Below are 14,155 nucleotides of genomic sequence, written 5' to 3'. Positions count from 1 at the left end.
AAATCAAATCAATATCAAATTTGTTCCACACAAATACAAGAAGTTCATAATGCCAGATCATGAAGTTTTTGATGTTTCGTGGAACGCCGTTGCCGTGGCGATGCAGTCTTCGCCGTTAACAACGAAGGTCATTTTGACAGGCTAAAAATGCTCGAAACATAAGCAAACTTGGCAAGTAGATTACAAGGCCGAAATGTAGTTAGGGAATATGATTTTATTGGTTCAGAGTGGCAAATCGGCTCAATAGCGCCCCCTACTAAATTTCGCCGAAGCAGCCCTCGCAGTACGTTTGACCTAGATGTATGAAATTTGGTGGGAACATGTATCACATATGGACTTAAATAAAAGTATATTGGGGCCATGCTCTAAACCTGCATGCAGTGTCTGACGGTCACAGAACTAAATGGCAGCATCAGCCAGAGTCCTCGCGCCGTCCGACGGTCGCGGACGTTCTCGGCCGCGCAGGCCGGAGTCCCGCCGGCACCCCGACGTGCATATTGCGAGGGCCCGCCCATCGCTGCTCGCAGCTTTAATTATTATTATTATTCTTCTTCTTCCGCTTTCATGGCAAAAAGGAGGTGCTTGGGATATTGGGAATGTTGTGAAATTTGGCACGCAAGCCAGAATTTGCGAAAATTGCAGTCTGATTGGGGTGTCCAGCTGCGGTATGAAATATTGGCTCGCTAGCGCCCCCTATTGAGTAGCCCCAACATCAGGATTCACCCAGCTGTATGAAATTTGGTAGGTATGTGGAACGTGATGAGACGCACAAAAAATCCTCTTGGCCGTTTTCTCTAAACCAAACAGGAAGTCGGCCATTTTTGCTTTTATGACGTTTTTTGACCGTTTCAAGGCGTCATACTTTAACGAACTCCTCCCAGAGATTTGACCCGATTGACTTCAGATTCGGCTAGTCTGCTCTTGAGACCTTGGCAGTGAAAAGTTACTCAAAGATCAAAAAGTTATCGAACTATGTGGCCGTGGCGTGGCGTCAAAGAAACACCATTCGCCACGAAACAGGAAGTTGTTGTAACTCGGCCGTACATTGTCGAATCTGCTCAAAATCTCTCATATGTCATAACATCCTGACCCGGAACACATCTGTATGATAATTTTGAATCAAACTGATAGCGCCACCTAGTGGCAACCGGAAGTTGCACGCTTCGTACTTTGACATCCTGCTCCTCACAGATTCATCAGATCCCTCACAAATCTTGTCAAACAAGCCTTAAGACCTTGATAATGCTTCATTGTGAAGATTGTAAGAAGTTACTGAAGGGCGGCGACGTGGCGGCTCGGCGAATTTCGATCCTTCGCCATGAACGAATAAACTGATGTATCTTGACTCCACATCATCAGATCTTTACCAGATTTCACGTGTTTGATTAGACTCCAGGCCTGAAGACATCTGCAGGCCAATTTTGAATCATAGTCATAGCGCCACCTACTGGTAACAGGAAGTTAAAGTCTTTATACTTTGGCTTGTTTCTCTCAGTAGGTAAATCAAATCAATATCAAATTTGTTCCACACAAATACAAGAAGTTCATAATGCCAGATCATGAAGCTTTTAATGTTTCGTCGAACGCCGTTGCCGTGGCGATGCAGTGTTCGCCGTTAACAACGAAGGTCATTTTGAGAGGCTACAAATGCTCGAAACATAAGCAAACTTGGCAAGTAGATTACAAGGCCGAAATGTAGTTAGGGAATATGATTTTATTGGTTCAGAGTGGCAAATCGGCTCAATAGCGCCCCCTACAAAATTTCGACGAAGGAGCCCTCGCAGTACGTTTGACCTAGATGTATGAAATTTGGTGGGAACATGTATCACATATGGACTTAAATAAAAGTATATTGGGGCCATGCTCTAAACCTGCATGCAGTGTCTGACGGTCACAGAACTAAATGGCAGCATCAGCCAGAGTCCTCGCGCCGTCCGACGGTCGCGGACGTTCTCGGCCGCGCAGGCCGGAGTCCCGCCGGCACCCCGACGTGCACATTGCGAGGGCCCGCCCATCGCTGCTCGCAGCTTTAATTATTATTATTTTTAGTGTTTCGTCGCAAAAAGGAGGTGCTTGGGATATTGGGAATGTTGTGAAATTTGGCGCGCAAGCCAGAATTTGCGAAAATTGCAGTCTGATTGGGGTGTCCAGCTGCGGTATGAAATATTGGCTCGCTAGCGCCCCCTATTGAGTAGCCCCAACATCAGGTTTCACCCAGCTGTATGAAATTTGGTCGGTATGTGGAACGTGATGAGACGCACAAAAAATCCTCTTGGAAGTTTTCTCTAAACCAAACAGGAAGTCGGCCATTTTTACTTGTATGACGTTTTTTGACCGTTTCAAGGCGTCATACTTTAACGAACTCCTCCCAGAGATTTGACCCGATTGACTTCAGATTCGGCTAGTCTGCTCTTGAGACCTTGGCAGTGAAAAGTTACTCAAAGATCAAAAAGTTATCGAACTATGTGGCCGTGGCGTGGCGTCAAAGAAACACCATTCGCCACGAAACAGGAAGTTGTTGTAACTCGGCCGTACATTGTCGAATCTGCTCCAAATCTCTCATATGTCATAACATCCTGACCCGGAACACATCTGTATGATAATTTAGAATCATAGTGATAGCGCCACCTAGTGGCAACCGGAAGTTGTACGCTGCGTACTTTGACATCCTGCTCCTCACAGATTAATCAGATCCCTCTCAAATGTTGTCAAACAAGCCTTAAGACCTTGATAATGCTTCATTGTGAAGATTGTAAGAAGTTACTGAAGGGCGGCGACGTGGCGGCTCGGCGAATTTCGATCCTTCGCCATGAACGAATAAACTGATGTATCTCGACTCCACATCATCAGATCTTTACCAGATTTCACATGCTTGATTAGACTCCAGGCCTGAAGACAACTGCAGGCCAATGTTGAATCATAGTCATAGCGCCACCTACTGGTAACAGGAAGTTAAAGTCTTTATACTTTGGCTTGTTTCTCTTAGTAGGTAAATAAAATCAATATCAAATTTGTTCCACACAAATACAAGAAGTTCATAATGCCAGATCATGAAGCTTTTGATGTTTCGTCAAACGCCGTTGCCGTGGCGATGCAGTCTTCGCCGTTAACAACGAAGGTCATTTTGAGAGGCTAAAAATGCTCGAAACATAAGCAAACTTGGCAAGTAGATTACAAGGCCGAAATGTAGTTAGGGAATATGATTTTATTGGTTCAGAGTGGCAAATCGGCTCAATAGCGCCCCCTACAAAATTTCGACGAAGCAGCCCTCGCAGTACGTTTGACCTAGATGTATGAAATGTGGTAGGAACATGTATCACATATGGACTTCAATAAAAGTCTCTTGGGGCTATGCTCTAAACCCAACCGGAAGTCAGCTACTTTGCATTTCTTATGAATTTCTAGTGTCGTTTTTGCCATTTCCAGGCGCTGCACTTTAACAAACTCCTCCTAGGGAATTAATCAGATCAACTTCAAATTTGGTCGGTACAGTCTAAAGACCTTTGTGATGAAAAGTTACTCAAAGTTTGTTGTTTCGTGAAAAGCTGTTGCCGTGGCGACGGAATTTCGATCCTTCGCCATGAACGAATAAACGGATGTAACTCGACTCCACATCATCAGATCTTTACCAGATTTCACGTGTTTGATTAGACTCCAGGCCTGAAGACATATGCAGGCCAATTTTGAATCATAGTCATAGCGCCACCTACTGGTAACAGGAAGTTAAAGTCTTGATACTTTGGCTTGTTTCTCTTAGTAGGTAAATCAAATCAATATCAAATTTGTTCCACACAAATAGTTCATAATGCCAGATCATGAAGCTTTTGATGTTTCGTCGAACGCCGTTGCCGTGGCGATGCAGTCTTCGCTGTTAACAACGAAGGTCATTTTGAGAGGCTAAAAATGCTCGAAACATAAGCAAACTTGGCATACACATTTAAAGCCCAAAATGTAGTTGTATAATATGATTTTATTGGTTCAGAGTGGCAAATCGGCTCAATAGCGCCCCCTACAAAATTTCAACGAAGCAGCCCTCGCAGTACGTTTCACCTAGATGTATGAAATTTGGTAGGAACATGTATCACATATGGACTTAAATAAAAGTATATTGGGGCCATGCTCTGAACCTGCATGCAGTGTCTGACGGTCACGGAACTGAATGACAGCATCAACCAGAGTCCTCGCGCCGTCCGACGGTCGCGGACGTTCTCGGCCGCGCAGGCCGGAGTCCCGCCGCCACCCCGACGTGCATGCACCCCGACGTGCATATTGCGAGGGCCCGCCCATCGCTGCTCGCAGCTTTAATTCTTATTATTATTTTACCAGTTTGATGGCAAAAAGGAGGTGCTTGGGATATTGGGAAGTCTGTGAAATTTGGCACGCAAGCCAGAATTTGCGAAAATTGCAGTCTGATTGGGGTGCCCAGCTGCGGTATGAAATATTGGCTCGCTAGCGCCCCCTATTGAGTAGCCCCAACATCAGGTTTCACCCAGCTGTATGAAAGTTGGTAGGTATGTGGAACGTGATGAGACGCACAAAAAATCCTCTTGGCCGTTTTCTCTAAACCAAACAGGAAGTCGGCCATTTTTGCTTTTATGACGTTTTTTGACCGTTTCAAGGCGTCATACTTTAACGAACTCCTCCCAGAGATTTGACCCGATTGACTTCAGATTCGGCTAGTCTGCTCTTGAGACCTTGGCAGTGAAAAGTTACTCAAAGACCAAAAAGTTATCAAACTATGTGGCCGTGGCGTGGCGTCAAAGAAACACCATTCGCCACGAAACAGGAAGTTGTTGTAACTCGGCCGTACATTGTCGAATCTGCTCAAAATCTCTCATATGTCATAACATCCTGACCCGGAACACATCTATATGATAATTTAGAATCATAGTGATAGCGCCACCTAGTGGCAACCGGAAGTTGTACGCTGCATACTTTGACATCCTGCTCCTCACAGATTAATCAGATCCCTCTCAAATGTTGTCAAACAAGCCTTAAGACCTTGATAATGCTTCATTGTGAAGATTGTAAGAAGTTACTAAAGGACGGCGACGTGGCGGCTCGGCGAATTTCGATCCTTCGCCATGAACGAATAAACTGATGTAACTCGACTCCACATCATCAGATCTTTACCAGATTTCACGTGTTTGATTAGACTCCAGGCATGAAGACATCTGCAGGCCAATTTTGAATCATAGTCATAGCGCCACCTACTGGTAACAGGAAGTTAAAGTCTTTATACTTTGGCTTGTTTCTCTTAGTAGGTAAATCAAATCAATATCAAATTTGTTCCACACAAATAGAAGAAGTTCATAATGCCAGATCATGAAGCTTTTGATGTTTCATCGAACGCCGTTGCCGTGGCGATGCAGTCTTCGCCGTTAACAACGAAGGTAATTTTGAGAGGCTAAAAATGCTCGAAACATAAGCAAACTTGGCATACACATTTAAAGCCCAAAATGTAGTTGTATAATATGATTTTATTGGTTCAGAGTGGCAAATCGGCTCAATAGCGCCCCCTACAAAATTTCGACGAAGCAGCCCTCGCAGTACGTTTGACCTAGATGTATGAAATGTGGTAGGAACATGTATCGCATATGGACTTCAATAAAAGTCTCTTGGGGCTATGCTCTAAACCCAACCGGAAGTCAGCCATTTTGCATTTTTTATGAATTTCTCATGTCGTTTTTGTCATTTCCAGGCGCTGCACTTTAACGAACTCCTCCTAGGGAATTCATCAGATCAACTTCAAATTTGGTCGGTACAGTCTAAAGACCTTTGTGATGAAAAGTTACTCAAAGCTTGTTGTTTCGTGAAAAGCTGTTGCCGTGGCGACGGAATTTCGATCCTTCGCCATGAACGAATAAACTGATGTAACTCGACTCCACATCATCAGATCTTTACCAGATTTCACGTGTTTGATTAGACTCCAGGCCTGAAGACATATGCAGGCCAATTTTGAATCATAGTCATAGCGCCACCTACTGGTAACAGGAAGTTAAAGTCTTGATACTTTGGCTTGTTTCTCTTAGTAGGTAAATCAAATCAATATCAAATTTGTTCCACACAAATAGTTCATAATGCCAGATCATGAAGCTTTTGATGTTTCGTCGAATGCCGTTGCCGTGGCGATGCAGTCTTCGCCGTTAACAACGAAGGTCATTTTGAGAGGCTAAAAATGCTCGAAACATAAGCAAACTTGGCAAGCAGATTAAAAGCCCGAAATGCAGTTATAGAATATGATTTTATTGGTTCAGAGTGGCAAATCGGCTCAATAGCGCCCCCTACAAAATTTCAACGAAGCAGCCCTCGCAGTACGTTTCACCTAGATGTATGAAATTTGGTAGGAACATGTATCACATATGGACTTAAATAAAAGTATATTGGGGCCATGCTCTAAACCTGCATGCAGTGTCTGACGGTCACAGAACTGAATAGCAGCATCGGCCAGAGTCCTCGCGGCGTCCGACAGTCGCTGACGTTCTCGGCCGCGCAGGCCGGAGTCCCGCCGGCACCCCGACGTGCATATTGCGAGGGCCCGCTCATCGCTGCTCGCAGCTTTAATTAGGGCCCGAGCACCGACGTAGTCGGAGCGGAGGACCTATTGAATTTCGAATGTTTATTATTATTATTATTATTATTATTATTTTTAGTGTTTCGTCGCAAAAAGGAGGTGCTTGGGATATTGGGAAGTCTGTGAAATTTTTCATGCAAGCCAGAATTTGCGAAAATTGCAGTCTGATTGGGGTGTCCAGCTACGGTATGAAATATTGGCTCGCTAGCGCCCCCTATTGAGTAGCCCCAACATCAGGATTCACCCAGCTGTATGAAATTTGGTCGGTATGTGGAACGTGATGAGACGCACAAAAAATCCTCTTGGCCGTTTTGTCTAAACCAAACAGGAAGTCGGCCATTTTTGCTTTTATGACGTTTTTTGACCGTTTCAAGGCGTCATACTTTAACGAACTCCTCCCAGAGATTTGACCCGATTGACTTCAGATTCGGCTAGTCTGCTCTTGAGACCTTGGCAGTGAAAAGTTACTCAAAGATCAAAAAGTTATCGAACGATGTGGCCGTGGCGTGGCGTCAAAGAAACACCATTCGCCACGAAACAGGAAGTTGTTGTAACTCGGCCGTACATTGTCGAATCTGCTCAAAATCTCTCATATGTCATAACATCCTGACCCGGAACACATCTATATGATAATTTAGAATCATAGTGATAGCGCCACCTAGTGGCAACCGGAAGTTGTACGCTGTGTACTTTGACATCCTGCTCCTCACAGATTAATCAGATCCCTCTCAAATGTTGTCAAACAAGCCTTAAGACCTTGATAATGCTTCGTTGTGAAGATTGTAAGAAGTTACTGAAGGGCGGCGACGTGGCGGCTCGGCGAATTTCAATCCTTCGCCATGAACGAATAAACTGATGTAACTCGACTCCACATCATCAGATCTTTACCAGATTTCACGTGTTTGATTAGACTCCAGGCCTGAAGACATCTGCAGGCCAATTTTGAATCATAGTCATAGCGCCACCTACTGGTAACAGGAAGTTAAAGTCTTTATACTTTGGCTTGTTTCTCTTAGTAGGTAAATCAAATCAATATCAAATTTCTTCCACACAAATACAAGAAGTTCATAATGCCAGATTACGAAGCTTTTGATGTTACGTCGAACGCCGTTGCCGTGGCGATGCAGTCTTCGCCGTTAACAACGAAGGTCATTTTGAGAGGCTAAAAATGCTCGAAACATAAGCAAACTTGGCAAGTAGATTACAAGGCCGAAATGTAGTTATGGAATATGATTTTATTGGTTCAGAGTGGCAAATCGGCTCAATAGCGCCCCCTACAAAATTTCAACGAAGCAGCCCTCGCAGTACGTTTGACCTAGATGTATGAAATGTGGTAGGAACATGTATCGCATATGGACTTCAATAAAAGTCTCTTGGGGCTATGCTCTAAACCCAACCGGAAGTCAGCTACTTTGCATTTCTTCTGAATTTCTAGTGTCGTTTTTGTCATTTCCAGGCGCTGCACTTTAACGAACTCCTCCTAGGGAATTAATCAGATCAACTTCAAATTTGGTCAGTACAGTCTAAAGACCTTTGTGATGAAAAGTTACTCAAAGCTTGTTGTTTCGTGAAAAGCTGTTGCCGTGGCAACGGAATTTCGATCCTTCGCCATGAACGAATAAACTGATGTAACTCGACTCCACATCATCAGATCTTTACCAGATTTCACGTGTTTGATTAGACTCCAGGCCTGAAGACATCTGCAGGCCAATTTTGAATCATAGTCATAGCGCCACCTACTGGTAACAGGAAGTTAAAGTCTTGATACTTTGGCTTGTTTCTCTTAGTAGGTAAATCAAATCAATATCAAATTTGTTCCACACAAATAGTTCATAATGCCAGATCATGAAGCTTTTGATGTTTCGTGGAACGCCGTTGCCGTGGCGATGCAGTCTTCGCCGTTAACAACGAAGGTCATTTTGAGAGGCTAAAAATGCTCGAAACATAAGCAAACTTGGCATACACATTTAAATCCCAAAATGTAGTTGTATAATATGATTTTATTGGTTCAGAGTGGCAAATCGGCTCAATAGCGCCCCCTACAAAATTTCAACGAAGCAGCCCTCGCAGTACGTTTCACCTAGATGTATGAAATTTGGTAGGAACATGTATCACATATGGACTTAAATAAAAGTATATTGGGGCCATGCTCTGAACGTGCATGCAGTGTCTGACGGTCACGGAACTGAATGACAGCATCAACCAGAGTCCTCGCGCCGTCCGACGTTCGCGGACGTTCTCGGCCGCGCAGGCCGGAGTCCCGCCGGCACCCCGACGTGCATATTGCGAGGGCCCGCCCATCGCTGCTCGCAGCTTTAATTATTATTATTTTTAGTGTTTCGTCGCAAAAAGGAGGTGCTTGGGATATTGGGACGTTTGTGAAATTTGGCACGCAAGCCAGAATTTGCGAAAATTGCAGTCTGATTGGGGTGTCCAGCTGCGGTATGAAATATTGGCTCGCTAGCGCCCCCTATTGAGTAGCCCCAACATCAGGATTCACCCAGCTGTATGAAATTTGGTCGGTATGTGGAACGTGATGAGACGCACAAAAAATCCTCTTGGCCGTTTTCTCTAAACCAAACAGGAAGTCGGCCATTTTTGCTTTTATGACGTTTTTTGACCGTTTCAAGGCGTCATACTTTAACGAACTCCTCCCAGAGATTTGACCCGATTGACTTCAGATTCGGCTAGTCTGCTCTTGAGACCTTGGCAGTGAAAAGTTACTCAAAGATCAAAAAGTTATCGAACTATGTGGCCGTGGCGTGGCGTCAAAGAAACACCATTCGCCACGAAACAGGAAGTTGTTGTAACTCGGCCGTACATTGTCGAATCTGCTCAAAATCTCTCATATGTCATAACATCCTGACCCGGAACACATCTATATGATAATTTAGAATCATAGTGATAGCGCCACCTAGTGGCAACCGGAAGTTGTACGCTGCATACTTTGACATCCTGCTCCTCACAGATTAATCAGATCCCTCTCAAATGTTGTGAGAGAAGTCGTAAGACCTTGATAATGCTTCTTTGTGAAGATTGTAAGAAGTTACTGAAGGGCGGCGACGTGGCGGCTCGGCGAATTTCGATCCTTCGCCATGAACGAATAAACTGATGTATCTCGACTCCACATCATCAGATCTTTACCAGATTTCACATGCTTGATTAGACTCCAGGCCTGAAGACATCTGCAGGCCAATTTCGAATCATAGTCATAGCGCCACCTACTGGTAACAGGAAGTTAAAGTCTTTATACTTTGGCTTGTTTCTCTTAGTAGGTAAATCAAATCAATATCAAATTTGTTCCACACAAATATAAGAAGTTCATAATACCAGATCATGAAGCTTTTGATGTTTCGTCGAACGCCGTTGCCGTGGCGATGCAGTCTTCGCCGTGAACAACGAAGGTCATTTTGAGAGGCTAAAAATGCTCGAAACATAAGCAAACTTGGCAAGTAGATTACAAGGCCGAAATGTAGTTATAGAATATGATTTTATTGGTTCAGAGTGGCAAATCGGCTCAATAGCGCCCCCTACAAAATTTCAACGAAGCAGCCCTCGCAGTACGTTTGACCTAGATGTATGAAATGTGGTAGGAACATGTATCGCATATGGACTTCAATAAAAGTCTCTTGGGGCTATGCTCTAAACCCAACCGGAAGTCAGCCATTTTGCATTTTTTATGAATTTCTCATGTCGTTTTTGTCATTTCCAGGCGCTGCACTTTAACGAACTCCTCCTAGGGAATTCATCAGATCAACTTCAAATTTGGTCGGTACAGTCTAAAGACCTTTGTGATGAAAAGTTACTCAAAGCTTGTTGTTTCGTGAAAAGCTGTTGCCGTGGCGACGGAATTTCGATCCTTCGCCATAAATGAATAAACTGATGTAACTCGACTCCACATCATCAGATCTTTACCAGATTTCACGTGTTTGATTAGACTCCAGGCATGAAGACATCTGCAGGCCAATTTTGAATCATAGTCATAGCGCCACCTACTGGTAACAGGAAGTTAAAGTCTTTATACTTTGGCTTGTTTCTCTTAGTAGGTAAATCAAATCAATATCAAATTTGTTCCACACAAATAGAAGAAGTTCATAATGCCAGATCATGAAGCTTTTGATGTTTCATCGAACGCCGTTGCCGTGGCGATGCAGTCTTCGCCGTTAACAACGAAGGTAATTTTGAGAGGCTAAAAATGCTCGAAACATAAGCAAACTTGGCATACACATTTAAAGCCCAAAATGTAGTTGTATAATATGATTTTATTGGTTCAGAGTGGCAAATCGGCTCAATAGCGCCCCCTACAAAATTTCGACGAAGCAGCCCTCGCAGTACGTTTGACCTAGATGTATGAAATGTGGTAGGAACATGTATCGCATATGGACTTCAATAAAAGTCTCTTGGGGCTATGCTCTGAACCCAACCGGAAGTCAGCCATTTTGCATTTTTTATGAATTTCTCATGTCGTTTTTGTCATTTCCAGGCGCTGCACTTTAACGAACTCCTCCTAGGGAATTCATCAGATCAACTTCAAATTTGGTCGGTAAAGTCTAAAGACCTTTGTGATGAAAGTTACTCAAAGCTTGTTGTTTCGTGAAAAGCTGTTGCCGTGGCGACGCATTCTTCGCCGTTAACAACGAAGGTCATTTTGAGAGGCTAAAAATGCTCGAAACATAAGCAAACTTGGCATACACATTTAAAGCCCAAAATGTAGTTGTATAATATGATTTTATTGGTTCAGAGTGGCAAATCGGCTCAATAGCGCCCCCTACAAAATTTCAACGAAGCAGCCCTCGCAGTACGTTTCACCTAGATGTATGAAATTTGGTAGGAACATGTATCACATATGGACTTAAATAAAAGTATTTTGGGGCCATGCTCTAAACCTGCATGCAGTGTCTGACGGTCACAGAACTGAATGGCAGCATCGGCCAGAGTCCTCGCGGCGTCCGACGGTCGCGGACGTTCTCGGCCGCGCAGGCCGGAGTCCCGCCGGCACCCCGACGTGCATGCACCCCGACGTGCATATTGCGAGGGCCCGCTCATCGCTGCTCGCAGCTTTAATTAGGGCCCGAGCACCGACGTAGTCGGAGCGGAGGACCTATTGAAACCGTAATGTTTATTAGGGCCCGAGCACCGACGTAGTCGGAGCGGAGGACCTATTGAATTTCGAATGTTTATTAGGGCCCGAGCACCGACGTAGTCGGAGCGGAGGACCTATTGAATTTCGAATGTTTATTATTAGGGCCCGAGCACCGACGTAGTCGGAGCGGAGGACCTATTGAATTTCGAATGTTTATTATTATTAGGGCCCGAGCACCGACGTAGTCGGAGCGGAGGACCTATTGAAACCGTAATGTTTATTATTCTTATTTTTAGTGTTTCGTCGCAAAAAGGAGGTGCTTGGGATATTGGGAAGTCTGTGAAATTTGGCACGCAAGCCAGAATTTGCGAAAATTGCAGTCTGATTGGGGTGTCCAGCTGCAGTATAAAATATTGGCTCGCTAGCGCCCCCTATTGAGTAGCCCCAACATCAGGTTTCACCCAGCTGTATGAAAGTTGGTAGGTATGTGGAACGTGATGAGACGCACCAAAAATCCTCTTGGAAGTTTTCTCTAAACCAAACAGGAAGTCGGCCATTTTTACTTTTATGACGTTTTTTGTCCGTTTCAAGGCGTCATACTTTAACGAACTCCTCCCAGAGATTTGACCCGATTGACTTCAGATTCGGCTAGTCTGCTCTTGAGACCTTGGCTGTGAAAAGTTACTCAAAGATCAAAAAGTTATCGAACGATGTGGCCGTGGCGTGGCGTCAAAGAAACACCATTCGCCACGAAACAGGAAGTTGTTGTAACTCGGCCTTACATTGTCGAATCTGCTCCAAATCTCTCATATGTCATAACATCCTGACCCGGAACACATCTATATGATAATTTTGAATCATAGTGATAGCGCCACCTAGTGGCAACCGGAAGTTGTACGCTGCGTACTTTGACATCCTGCTCCTCACAGATTAATCAGATCCCTCTCAAATGTTGTCAAACAAGCCTTAAGACCTTGATAATGCTTCGTTGTGAAGATTGTAAGAAGTTACTGAAGGGCGGCGACGTGGCGGCTCGGCGAATTTCGATCCTTTGCCATGAACGAATAAACTGATGTAACTCGACTCCACATCATCAGATCTTTACCAGATGTCATGTGTTTGATTAGACTCCAGGCCTGACGACATCTGCAGGCCAATTTTGAATCATAGTCATAGCGCCACCTACTGGTAACAGGAAGTTAAAGTCTTTATACTTTGGCTTGTTTCTCTTAGTAGGTAAATCAAATCAATATCAAATTTGTTCCACACAAATACAAGAAGTTCATAATGCCAGATCATGAAGCTTTTGATGTTTCATCGAACGCTGTTGCCGTGGCGATGCAGTCTTCGCCGTGAACAACGAAGGTCATTTTGAGAGGCTAAAAATGCTCGAAACATAAGCAAACTTGGCAAGTAGATTTCAAGGCCGAAATGTAGTTACGGAATATGATTGTATTGGTTCAGAGTGGCAAATCGGCTCAATAGCGCCCCCTACAAAATTTCGACGAAGCAGCCCTCGCAGTACGTTTGACCTAGATGTATTAAAATGTGGTAGGAACATGTATCACATATGGACTTCAATAAAAGTCTCTTGGGGTTATGCTCTAAACCCAACCGGAAGTCAGCCATTTTGCATTTCTTATGAATTTTTTGTGTCGTTTTTGTCATTTCCAGGCGCTGCACTTTAACGAACTCCTCCTAGGGAATTAATCAGATCAACTTCAAATTTGGTCGGTACAGTCTAAAGACCTTTGTGATGAAAAGTTACTCAAAGCTTGTTGTTTCGTGAAAAGCTGTTGCCGTGGCGACGCATTCTTCGCCGTTAACAACGAAGGTCATTTTGAGAGGCTAAAAATGCTCGAAACATAACCTAACTTGGCAAGTAGATTACAAGGCCGAAATGTAGTTATGGAATATGATTTTATTGGTTCAGAGTGACAAATCGGCTCAATAGCGCCCCCTACAAAATTTCAACGAAGCAGCCCTCGCAGTACGTTTCACCTAGATGTATGAAATTTGGTAGGAACATGTATCACATATGGACTTCAATAAAAGTATATTGGGGCCATGCTCTAAACCTGCATGCAGTGTCTGACGGTCACAGAACTGAATGGCAGCATCAGCCAGAGTCCTCGCGCCGTCCGACGGTCGCGGACGTTCTCGGCCGCGCAGGCCGGAGTCCCGCCGGCACTCCGACGTGCATGCACCCCGACGTGCATATAGCGAGGGCCCGCTCATCGCTGCTCGCAGCTTTAATTCTTATTATTATTATTATTTTATGTGTTTCGTCGCAAAAAGGAGGTGCTTGGGATATTGGGAATGTTGTGAAATTTGGCACGCAAGCCAGAATTTGCGAAAATTGCAGTCTGATTGGGGTGTCCAGCTGCAGTATGAAATATTGGCTCGCTAGCGCCCCCTATTGAGTAGCCCCGACATCAGGATTCACCCAGCTGTATGAAAGTTGGTAGTTATGTGGAACGTGATGAGACGCACCAAAA

The sequence above is a fragment of the Melanostigma gelatinosum genome (genome assembly GCF_949748355.1).
Source record: "Melanostigma gelatinosum genome assembly, contig: SUPER_1_unloc_1, whole genome shotgun sequence".
In the NCBI taxonomy this organism is placed as follows: Eukaryota; Metazoa; Chordata; class Actinopteri; order Perciformes; family Zoarcidae; genus Melanostigma; species Melanostigma gelatinosum.
Note: the sequence above shows the minus strand (reverse complement) of the source record.